The sequence below is a fragment of the Siphateles boraxobius genome, unplaced genomic scaffold, assembly GCF_051911475.1.
Source record: "Siphateles boraxobius isolate OS27281-9 unplaced genomic scaffold, OSU_SipBor_1 6, whole genome shotgun sequence".
NCBI lineage: Eukaryota > Metazoa > Chordata > Actinopteri > Cypriniformes > Leuciscidae > Siphateles > Siphateles boraxobius.
In genome coordinates, this window is record NW_027509186.1 from 32803518 (window position 1) to 32816317 (window position 12800).

The following is a 12800-nucleotide window of genomic DNA, read 5'->3' on the forward strand; positions in this document are numbered from 1 at the left end:
ATGCTTATCACATGTCTGCAGACCTTTATAGACAATCTGCTAAAGTTACTGTTTAGGTGGGTTTGTTTTTCCAGTTTTCGCCTGGTTCATGCTTCTTAACTTCAGAAAAGCTGACATATGCAGATAAGCAACTGCCAAATCTTAACATGATTGCTCTTTTATTAATAAAGAGATATAATTTCATCCTTGTTGTTGTACATTATTCTGCTAGTTTTTTATCTATCTATCTATCTATCTATCTATCTATCTATCTATCTATCTATCTATCTATCTATCTATCTATCTATCTATCTATCTATCTATCTATCTATCTATCTATCTATCTATCTAAAATACTTCACAAAATACTAGTTAAATATTAAATACATCTTCAACCATAAGGTTCTATCTGACATTTTTTTGTCAAAATTATTCTGTGACAACTTATTTACATTATGTTTTGTGTACATTTTGGGACTTTTTATGTAGAAAACAAAAAGATTCCATCAATAAAGTCGAATAGAATGCGACAACTTTGAAGCTTAATATCTCAAAACCGCTCAGAATGCAGGTAGAACTTTATAATTGCAAGGTGGCTAAATGGCTTAAATACTACAGCATCTCGATAAGAACTCAATAACCTCTGATAAGTTTTGTTGATTAGTAAGGCCTGACATTATCCCACACAGTCTCACCCTATTGCTGACAAAAATAGCCTTTGGCTAAAACAGGATGTTTTACACCCCCACTTTATCTTCCTATTTCCCCCGCTTTCTAAGTTTTACTGCTGGCTGTGAGGATAAATTGCATGTTGAAGGTAGGACACACATTTCTCACTTTAACCACCTTTACACAGTCGGGACGAACGGTCTTAGAACTGTAAGGAAAGGTTCCAGTTATATTTCCACTTGACCCACGGCACGATTGCTAGCCGTTCTCGGCCTTGAATGCCAACCGTGCTGAAACGTGCAGGTAGAATGTGTGTAGTGATGTCCCATTTACATCTCATATCGTCTGTAAACTCTTGTGTTACCAATGCAATGAATGCCGCATTTGTATTACATTCCACAGAGGTCCGTTATCAAAATTAAAACATATCCGTACTGACTTGGCTGGCACTTGTGGTGGAGAGCAGTGGTTCTCTGGAGGGTCACAACCCAAAATGGCTCACATGTCTGTTTTGATAGGGACAGCAAGGAAAAGAGCATGTTAAATTCAAATAATAACATGCAACTTATGATATAAGCGTGCATAGGATAGCAGAATAAGTAAGGGATAATGTAGAGCGAGGCGGTTGCTATAGCGGATACAACCCCGACAGGCTGATCAGGACCACGACGCAAAGCGGAGGGGTCTTAAATCAGCCTGAAGGGTTTGTATTCGCTATAACAACCGCCTCGCTCTACATTATCCCGCTTATTACATGGCTGCCTCCCAAATAAATCAATAATTTGACACTAAATATTTAAAAGAGTTTATTGATTTAAAAATGATTGTATTGCTCCAGAGTGAACATAACTGTGTCCATGGCAACGCTCTGTTTTTCATGGCAACGGTGTGTTACACTTAGCATCGGACTGTCGCGGTGTCCATTGTCAGGTATTAATGGACGACGACGAGTCGTGAACCGTCCGACGCGCAGCGGAGCTCCGCCGAAGTGCGTTAATACCTAGACAATGGACACCTCGAAGGGCATTAACCCGCTTATACCATGGTCACTTGCCAAATAACACATTTTTAAAACATTAGTTTATATTTTAATTAGTTTTACAATCGAAATCTAAAGTTTTTACAAACAATAACTTAGATTTCCTGGTTACACCTGACGGTTAATTTAGCAACCGGAGATATTTATAGTCCGCTCAGCGGTGTTATCTCCTTGTGTCGTTTCTCCATTTTATTTACAATTTTTCTTTCTTCAGCAGCATCCGTCATCAAAGTTGTCAAATTTTCCAAAAATGTTAAAAGAAGTATCGAAGTCGCTCATTGTTGTATTAGTAGGCTATGTATAAAGGCTAACTAGATGTTTGTTTTGATACAATAAATTGTAAACGGATACTTTGACTGCCTGTTGCTACGGTTACTCACAGCTGATGTAGCCAGCGCATTTATTTATTAATTTCGAACAGTAAACAGTCAGTTTCACCAGAACTCCTTTACTAGGTGTCCTTTATCACTTTTTAATGGACACCCTGCAGCCAATCAGAATCGAGTCTTCACCAAGACCATGGTATAACAAGAAATAACAGACCGCATGTAATAAATAGGCTTATCAACCTTTTAAAGGAAGGAGAAAACGCTTTCTATATCTATTCCAAAGAAGCACTGTGGTAATTTGGTACAAATTTACTTGCTAATATGGCTAATAACACTAATATGACAACCTATTTTGGTTCTGTGTTCAGTTACCACTTAATGCAAAATAGCAAAACCCCTTGAAAACCACATCATTCGTGCATGTGCATGAAAAAGCATGGCCACAATCTAAATGAATATAATCAATATCAAGCACAGAACATAATCCATAACATCATTTATGCATACGATTCATCCTTTTCTAAGAGTAAATATTATCTACACACTCATGCAAGATAATGAATTACAAATACAAATATAACTAAGAAAATGTCTATACATCATTAGAGGTTGCACAAACACAAAATTCTGTGCATTCATACTCAACATGAAGGAATGTCGCTGGTATGGTAAATGGTAAAAACTAGGACACTTAAGTCACATTTAGTATAAATTCCATTGCATTACACAGGAAATGGCACCTGCAAACAAAGATCGCTAGATCTTTTCTCAGAACTAATGTAAGCACATTCACTATGTTCCACAAACATATCTAATCTAATGCAGTGGCATTCATAATTTTTAAGTGTAGCTATATTAAATTCCCAAATTCATTTTGGGGTGCAGATCCAATACACACAAATGCACATAACTGGCATAAATTGACTAAAAAAAGACACAAATTGTCTCTTTTACACATACAGAGAGATATCCAGGCTCCAAATGTCTCTCTCATTACCCCAGAGTGATGCCAAACCAGTGTACCAAGACAAAAAGGTAACAAATGCCAGAAAGCACATTCAGTTTCGAGAGTTCAAACATAGTTGAAGGAACACCATCTTCCCGGAGGAAGTCTTGCAGGAACATACCGTTTTTGCTCTGTGTTAATGTTCGACAAAAACAGCCATATGATTGGCTGAGAAAAATACACCCACCTTTCATGCCTCTGCATTCCTGCCTCCCTCAGTAATATCATATTTCAGCATATTTGTATAGAATGTAGTTTTTGTCTTCATTTTTTTTGAGTTCACTTCTTTTAAAAAGAAAAAAAGAAGATGGAAGAGAAATTACAGAGTATTCCTAAGATATTCCTGAAAACACTACAAATGAATATGAACAATTCAAATCCTGTGTCTGATGACTTGGAGAAAGATATTGCATTAATCTGACTGAAGTTACAATTATGTGACCTCCTTTAATGCACTATAAATAAATTAGTACTGGGTTATGGCTATTATAAAGCAAGAATGTAGGTTATTAATAGTATATCAATACATATATTGACAACTACAACAATAAGATTTATTTAAATTAATATTTCACCCAAATTCTAAACTTTTTTCTAGCATTTACTCACCCTCATGTTGACTTATTATCTTCCATGAAACACTAAAGTAGTTTTAAAGAAAATTCACGCCGTTTTTTTCCAAACGATAATAACAGACAGTGACACGTTTTGTTCCAATGGTCTACACACATATATGCAATGTAATTTTGAGTTGAGTCACCTTGGACCGTTTTATGGAAGATAAAACTATTTTTGGTTTTTGATATCTTATATCTATTGCAAATTTAAAAAAATATCAGTGTAGAAAACTTAATTGTATAACTACTTCAGATGGCGTTGACAACATGAAGTCACGTGTACAGTAGTGACCCATTCAGCTGACTGCAGACCAGCTGCATGACATAAAACATATCAATGACGCACACATATGCATAAAAAGAAACACACATTGCTCACTTTCTGTCTGTCATGTGCAGTTTTAAACTCAGCCATCAATCACAGTATCCAATATATCTGTCTGTCTGCCTCTCACCTCATGGTAGTTTGCGCAAACTATAGTCATGAGACAGTGATGACAATAACCTGCATGCTGTGAAGTAACATGACCATCTCTCATGAGGTATGGTTGAGTCTTGTGTGTTTGTCTATTTTAACTTCTGAGATTTTTGTCATTAACAGCCCCTGAATTAGAACAAATAGTGAGGTTGAATGAATTTTCTATTTTTAGCAGGTGGGGGTTAGGAAAGAAGTTGTTAGAATTTTTTGCATGATAGTTAAATGTTAGCATGAAATGTTAAAGGGGTCATGAACTGCATTTTTAATGTTATCTGAGGCCCACTTTTAATGTTGTCAAGATTTTTTACATTAAAAAAAACATCCTAATATAGAAGAAATAAGCTGTTTTCTATTCTGTTTTTGACCCTCTCGTGCTGCATTGATTGGAAGTAAACGCCCACTGTTATGACTGGGTAACAGTTTTGCATATGAAAATCATTTTCAATGTCCCCACCATTACACGTGTGAAATTGTCTTGTTACATAGTTGAAACATTTGCCAACAATGTGAACCATTTATGCCTATTACGTATACTTTATGCTTAAAAAAACCTTGGTTGTGGCAAATGCAGTGTCGCTTTTTAAATAAAATTAAACGTGTTTTAATGTCTTACTGATGACAAAACAGAAGATGCCACTCACTAACAGAAGATGTCACTCACTGAAGAATTATTCAGAATTACAGCGAATGGCTCAAAACAATAACATAATCAGCATTCTCTACGTGCTTTCCTCTGTATCCCATAATTTACAGAGCATAAATACTCAGTACATATCAAAAGATCTGTGACAGACAGCAATATTGACGCATGGTAAAAAAACACTGTTAATCACACCCAGACAGCAACATAGTGTCAGCCCAGATCCGGAATCCACACGTATAGGGCTGTAGCGATACACTAATCTCACGATACGATACGATACACGATATTCAGCTCACTATACGATATATATCACGATATTTTCAGCCAACGATACGATTCGATACGATTCGATATAATTCGATTCACTTACATCATTTTCTGAAAGATTTAAAGGGGACAGAGTGATTTTGGTGACATCTTGTGAGTGTTCCATTTACTTGGATTGAATTATTTGAATTTAGGGATGCTCCGATCAGGATTTTTGCAGCCGATACCGATAGCCGATTTCTTGTCATGGTGATCGTCCGATACCGATCATGATACCGATGCTTAATATACTTAATATAAGACAAAGATAAATACAAACAAAATGGAGCAGTCTGATGCAGCCCACAAGGTTAAATTAAACATTGTCCAATAGTAAACTTTGGAGGACAACATAAACATTTAATCACCTAAAATAGAGAAGTCTGGTGTAACTTAAACCTTGTCCAATACAAGTCTGAGCAGGACAAAAATTAAATAAATAAATAAATCATTCAAAGTCCTTAAATAACAAATTGGAGTAGTTTGATGCTACTCATTAGAAGGGATGGGCATTGAGCAAAAATAATATTCGAAGATGGCTGGGTATTATTCGATTATTATCTGAAAATCGCATCCCTCCCCCATATGCACACACACATGCATGTATAGGCCACACACACGAGAAAAGCGGAGTGGTCTGACGTTTAAATATAACTTAAAAACGTAAATATATATTTCATATTTGTTTTATATAATATAATGTTCTTTTTTAAATTTCATCTATGTTGATTAAGAAAAAGGAACCGCGTGAGATAAGGTAAGATAGGATCATAAGATGCCCAATATATCAGGAGACATTTGGAGTGGGTCAGACATGATTTTGACCACTCAATCTAAGGGTTAGTTCACCCAAAAATGAAAAAAAAATCTCGTAAGAACACAGTTTAAGATAATTTAGATTTAGTCCAAGAGCTTTCTGTCCCTCCATTGAAAATGTATGAACGGTATACTGTCCTTGTCCAGAAAGGAAATAAAGACATCATCAAAGTAGTCCATGTGACATCAGTGGGTTAGTTAGAATGTTTTGAAGCATCGGAAATACATTTTGGTCCAAAAATAACCAAAACTACGACTTTATTCAGCATTGTATTGTCTTCCGGTTCTGTTGGGGATCCGCGTTCACAAGTCCGCAGTGACGCTGATGACGTAAGACGCTGCTGACGTGTATCTGGTGCGTCCGTGTATTCGGGTTCAAATAAATATGGCTGGGCAAAAAAATGCAAGTCTTCCTCTGTGTGGAAATCTTTAGACATGTTTGTAAAGATTGTTTTGTTTCCAGCGTGCGTCTCCCTCAGACTGTAAACGAAGCTCGGACGCACCACACGTCAGCAGCGTTTTACGTCAGCAGCGTCACTGAACGCGGATCCCCAACAGAACCGGAAGACAATACAATGCTGAATAAAGTCGTAGTTTTGGTTATTTTTGGACCAAAATGTATTTCCGATGCTTCAAAACATTCTAACTAACCCACTGATGTCACATGGACTACTTTGATGATTTCTTTATTTTCTTTCTGGACAAGGACAGTATACCGTTCATACATTTTCAATGGAGGGACAGAAAGCTCTCGGACTAAATCTAAAATATCTTAAACTGTGTTCTGAAGATGAACGGAGGTCTTACGGGCTTGGAGCGACATGAGGGTGAGTCATTAATGACATCATTTTCATTTTTGGGTGAACTAACTCTTTAAGTTTTGTTTTGTAGAAAGCCATTCTTTGAAGTGAATTTCGTTTTGTAAAAATTGTATCTTAATTTCAATCAATGTTTCATCAACAAATTGGCTGGATTTAATAAATAAGAAGCGAAATATAGCAGACAATATAATAGGACACGGAGGCGCCCGCGCGTGAACTGGAGCCCGTCAAATATATGAAGCGAAACTCATCGTATAAGATAGTTTGCCTCACAGACCTGAGAACGTATAGAAAGCTTGTAAATAAACAATTCAAATCGATTAGAAATGGGGTAGCCTACTCTCTGCTTATGTAGGCTAATCCGAATGAAGTGTGCATTTCTCGCTCTCACTACATGCGAAGATGGCGTCAACATCGCCAACTGTCTCTTTGCAGCCAGAAAACAGTTTATCAATAAACAATTAAAATGTATAATGCTGCATAAACATTACTTTTGCCAGTTCTTTGTGGCAAGCTTTATGCATGCGCTTGCCTTGATATGCGGAATAGGCAATATTACGATGACGCTCATTATGGTTTAGTATTTTCTCCCATATATATTTAAGTAATTAAATTAATCTAAATATGCGATTAGACTAATGGCTTAAATGAACTAGGCCTACTACTAGTCGACTAGAAAAAAACTTTAGTCGTGCACGGGCAGCCCTACTTATTTCTCATATTTCCTAACCAGCGCGTCACTGCGGGCGTTCTGAGCGAGCGGCGCTTATGTGGACTGAGCGAGCGAAGCAACTCTTTAGAAAGGCGATGTCTCTGGAGGACAATGCTCCTCCAAGTGAGATTCATTTGAAACACACGCAATTAGCAAATTTTTTCATTGTTTCTCGATACATCATAGTAATTCCACACCGGCGATGACACGACTGCCAAATCATTTAAGTCCCCACACATCATGTACCTTCTCACGTTTTGACGTCATCAAATTGTGATCGGTTTGTGAGATTGGCCAAGTTTAGTGAGTACCGATCGAGTTATAAAATGTGATTATCGGCCGATACCGATCTCTGGCCGATCGATCGGAGCATCCCTATTTGAACTGAAAACTAAAAACTTGATTTACACAATATATGTCTCTGACTGGACAAGTTTAAGTTATTCATTCAAGAGCTGTGAGTGCCTTTTGTTGTTTGATTCACATTAATGGCTGAATCGTCAGCAGGTTTATTAGACGCTGCCCCTTTAAGACCGAGTGCACCATCATTGTCTCCTAACTATTTACGTCCATTTAAGACATAAACTGTGTTTCAGTGAATCTCATAGCTGTTCATTTTTATATTATTATGTATATTTGATAGTTTAGATGCGCACATGAAGCCCAAAGTTAAGTAGCCTATACTTTTCTTGTCTCGTTGCAGTCCATTTCGGAGCGCGCGTCGCCTTGTGAACAACTCTTGCGCACAACTCTTGCGCAGATGTTTGTGCTTTTAATAGCTCTTTTAATCAGTGTCTATAGACCATTTCAACTGGGGGGGCCAAGCTGGGGCCAGTTGTGCTGTTAGAGGGGCCAGTTACATTAAGACCTTATTGTTGTCATATCATTTTCTGCACTGCACTGCAGGCATTAACAGGCAAAATACCATGTTTATAATCATTCAACAATGTATTTGCATTTCCATTATATTTTTACATTTGCATTACATATTCAGTATTAGTCACAGTAACTGTAATTGACATGATGTCCTTCTTTCTCTTCATTTTGGTGAGAACTATAGAGCAAAAGCAATGGGGACCAAGAAGCGTATTAATTCATTTACTGAAAATAACTGACTTGCTAGGTAACTACTAACCGTTTACAGGTTTTCCTGCACACTTTTTAAAGTCAAATTTAAGGCTTTTTAAGACCTGAAGAAATCAAAATTCATACCGTACATTAGGGGTGTGCAATATTGACAAAAATATATCTCAATATTTTCAATGTTTTGTTGATAATTAGATGATATTTTACTGATTGTGTTTTTGTGCTGGTGACATGGCTGGTTTAGGCCTGTTGTTGACAGCAGACTCACAAAGATATTCATATTTTTTAATATTCTATGCAGTGGTCAGTTAACAGCAGGGACCGAAATTAATTTTTTAATTAATTTTTTATTAATTTAATTTGCCACCTTAAATTGATTTCCAGGGGCATTTTCACCTATATATGGACATTCTTTCTAAACTTATATAGAGTTATGAATCACCTTTTATGTCAAATACTAACATTCAAATTATACAGTAATTATACTTATTTATACAATAATACTTAATTATACAATAATTATACAGTACCACTGTTACCAGTCAAATTAAATCATTTAATCAAAATCCATCTTTGCAGTGCAGAGGTGACACAGAAGTGGCATTAATATATTTACACTCCATTTACAATTGCATAAATCAAGCTATGAGATTTTTTTTAAAATCAATATTTAAATATGAAATGATTTCTAATTTTAATGTTTTAGTTAAAGGGTACTTTAAATATGAAACTAAAACCGCCAGTAGGCGGCGGCAAGTCACGGTCTTAATAAGTGAGTTGAGGGATTCATTCATTCAACCGATTCGTTCAAACGGCTGATTCATTCGGGAAAAAAGCAAGTGATTCCTTCAAAACTCTCTCGCGTGCAGGAGACAGACGTTATTCTGCCGCGATTCCCACGAATGTGATGCGAATTGTCACGTGAACAAGCAAATCCACAAAGATAGAATAATAAAAAAAAAAATACGCATACAACGATAACAACGATGGCAAAAAAAAACAGTTTTGGAAAACTTATTTCACACTCCACATTTAGGGGGGGCCACAAGGGGGGCCAAGCTTGTTGTCACAGGGGCACGGGCCCCTCTGGCCAACCCCTCTAGAACCGCCACTGCTTTTAATGATTAAACGCATCTGCAATTTAGCAACAGTAGAGACTGCATTTTACAACAATCACCGATCGTGCTGATTCTGATGGTACGTTTGGGTTTTATTTTCTCCAGTACCGACAGCAGAACCGAAAACGTCCAAGCTTTAAAGCGAATGGGGGTAAACACGGGGTATTTGCATGGGACTTGTATATCGATACACGCGGCTTAAAAATCCATACTTTCTTGGGAAAAAAAATATTGATTTATATCGCAGAATCGATAAAATTGCTCAGCCTTACACACGTACCAGATGTAGGCCGGATCTGGGCCGACACTATGTTGCTGTCTGGGGCGGGCACTCGTGTGTTGCAAAATTACTGTTGTATCAAATATAGTTGGCAGTGCATCATCTTTTATTTTCAGTCTCTCTGAAATGCCTGTGTCGAACTGTGTCTTGTTTAAAAACTAATCCACAGTAAAATGAAGCGTACAACTGCACAGTGTCTTACAGACGCAATCTGACTGAAACTTCATCCACACTTTCTTAATGGTAGGATCACAAGGAAGGCAATGCAAAGAGTTTTTTTCACAACTTGGCACTTCAAAAATTCTTGTCATCCTCAGAGGATTACTTTGAGGATACTTAGCTCTGTCATTTTGTTGCTGGAGTATTCATGACACGTGCGAATCGGTGGGCGGGGGTAAAAAAGCAATGATGTATTAGTAGGCGTTGATTTTTTTCTGCAGAGGTCTTTCGTCACACTACGACATCATAATGTGATTCAAACCAATACGACAAATTTTCTGACCTTGGTTTCAAAAAAGCTGTTTTTGGACTAACAAGGAAGTTTGGAGGTCTGAAACTTACAGGATATTTTGTATAGTCCAATGACCTCTTATACATCAAAAGATCAAGGAAAAAATGATTCCTCAATTCATGACCCCTTTAACATTTCTAGCATGAAAGTTAAATGTTAGCCTGAAATGTTAGCAATTTTAGAGACATTAGATCTTCAATGAGTGAATTCCAAAGCTCAGACTCATGGGAAACATTCCACTAGATCCCACAATTCCACTCCTTTCCACATTTATAGATTCTTGAACATTCATTGTCTTTCACTCCCCTCTTTTCATCACCAAAGATATGCATTACTGCTCACGTGTTCTCACTCTGCTTAGACCACTGAAATGCGACGAGATCAATAAAGTGTCATTGTTTTGCTGCATCCCATAGCCTGTATTTCTAGCAGTGGCAGAATTCTCACAGTCTCTAATGCTTGAATGATCAACTAACCGAATAAATGGAATGCTTAAGTTTATTCATTTTAAATATATTTGATAGAAATCTCAAAACAGTATAGGCATAGGCACTGTAATACCTGCTGTTGTGAACTGCTTTCATGCACAACCTTGCAGAGTCAGGTTGCCACGGCTGTCACCATAGTGACCTGTTTCCATGGACCTTGGTTGCCCTTATATTCCTGAAGTCACCCTAGTGCATTACTTATTAATTTCATGTTCCTCGTTACTTTTATACAGTCCATTATTTATTCACACTATACCATGCCTATTGGCAGTTTAAAATAGCACTGCTATGCCTACTATTTCTATAGTATACAACATGTACACTTTGATTTGTGACATTTATAATGGTTGTCTTATATATATTTACAGACACACATTGTTTTCATGTTTTATGGGGACTTTCCATAGACATAATGATTTTTATACTGTAAAACTTATATATTCTCTCCTCTTACACTAACCCTATCCCTAAACCTACCCATCACAGAAAACGTTCTGCATTTTTACCTTTTCAAAAAACATCCCTTAGTGTGATTTATTAGCTGTTTTCCTCATGGGGACCAAAACATTTACCCACCCTAAAGCCCCGACACACACACCACACACACACACACCACACACACACACACCACACACACCACACGAACACACCACACACACACACCACACACACAGACACACACCACACACACACACACACACCACACACACCACACACACCACACGAACACACCACACACACACACCACACACACAGACACACACCACACACACCACACACACACAGAGAGAATTTTAAAAATTCAAACCTTCAACAGACAAATCAAGTAATTTGTTAATAAAATAAAATAAATGAATTATTTAAAAATATATTTGTCATTACAAAAAATACTGAAGAACATGATGTTCCATTACTGTATAAATATATATTTTAATAAGTAATATGTTTAAAATGAAATGTACACTGCCTTCTAAAGTAATGACCCCAAGCATTGAAGTTTCAGAATTATTTTTCAAATACTTATATAAATTATACATAATTACATAAAAATTACAGGGGTTGGGCAATGAAACTGGCAATGAAACTAGCCAATACATATCAGAGTACAAAAGAGGATAGTTTGTTGGTGCATGTCTCGCTTGCTCATCAGGGACAGTCCCCGGTGTATCGAGAGCTATGACATCCATTGTAATGTTGGCACACCACCACAAAGAACGAACAAATCCAACATGAGTAACTAAAGACACAAGAGGAAGCTGTCTGAAAGGGATGTCCAGGTACTAACTCAAAAAAAAAATTTAAAAAAACTACAGCTGCCCAACTCACTGCAGAATTAAATGCACACCAAAAAGCTCCACAGGGTCAACATTCATGGTCAAGCTGCTAAAGCCAAACCTTTGGTCACTCGTGACAATGCCAAATGTCAGTTTCATTGGTACTTTCACACTTCTGTGGGAGTTAAGGAGTGGAGAATCCCAAAAGAGGCTAAACACCTGTACTGTTGCTGTCCAAAGTGAAGCACGGGTGGATCAGTCTTGGTTTGGGCTGCAATATCATGGCACTTTCAATGACTTCCAAAACATTGGAGGACCATGTGCACCTAATGGTTCAAATACTGTATCCTGAAGGGGGTTCCGTGTATCAGCATGGTAAGGCACCATAAACACAGCAAGAGAATGGTTTGATGAACTTGAAAGTGAAGTCGAACAACTGCCATGGCATGCAAAGTCACAAAATCTACTGTAAATATGTTTGAGCCACTTTGGGATAATTTGGAGGAGCAAGTCTGGAAACGTTTTCCTCCACCAGCATCACATAGTCCCTGTCCACTGTTCTGGAAGAGAAATGGCTCAAAATCCATTTGGCCACTGTGAAGGACTTGTATCTGTCATTCCCAAGACA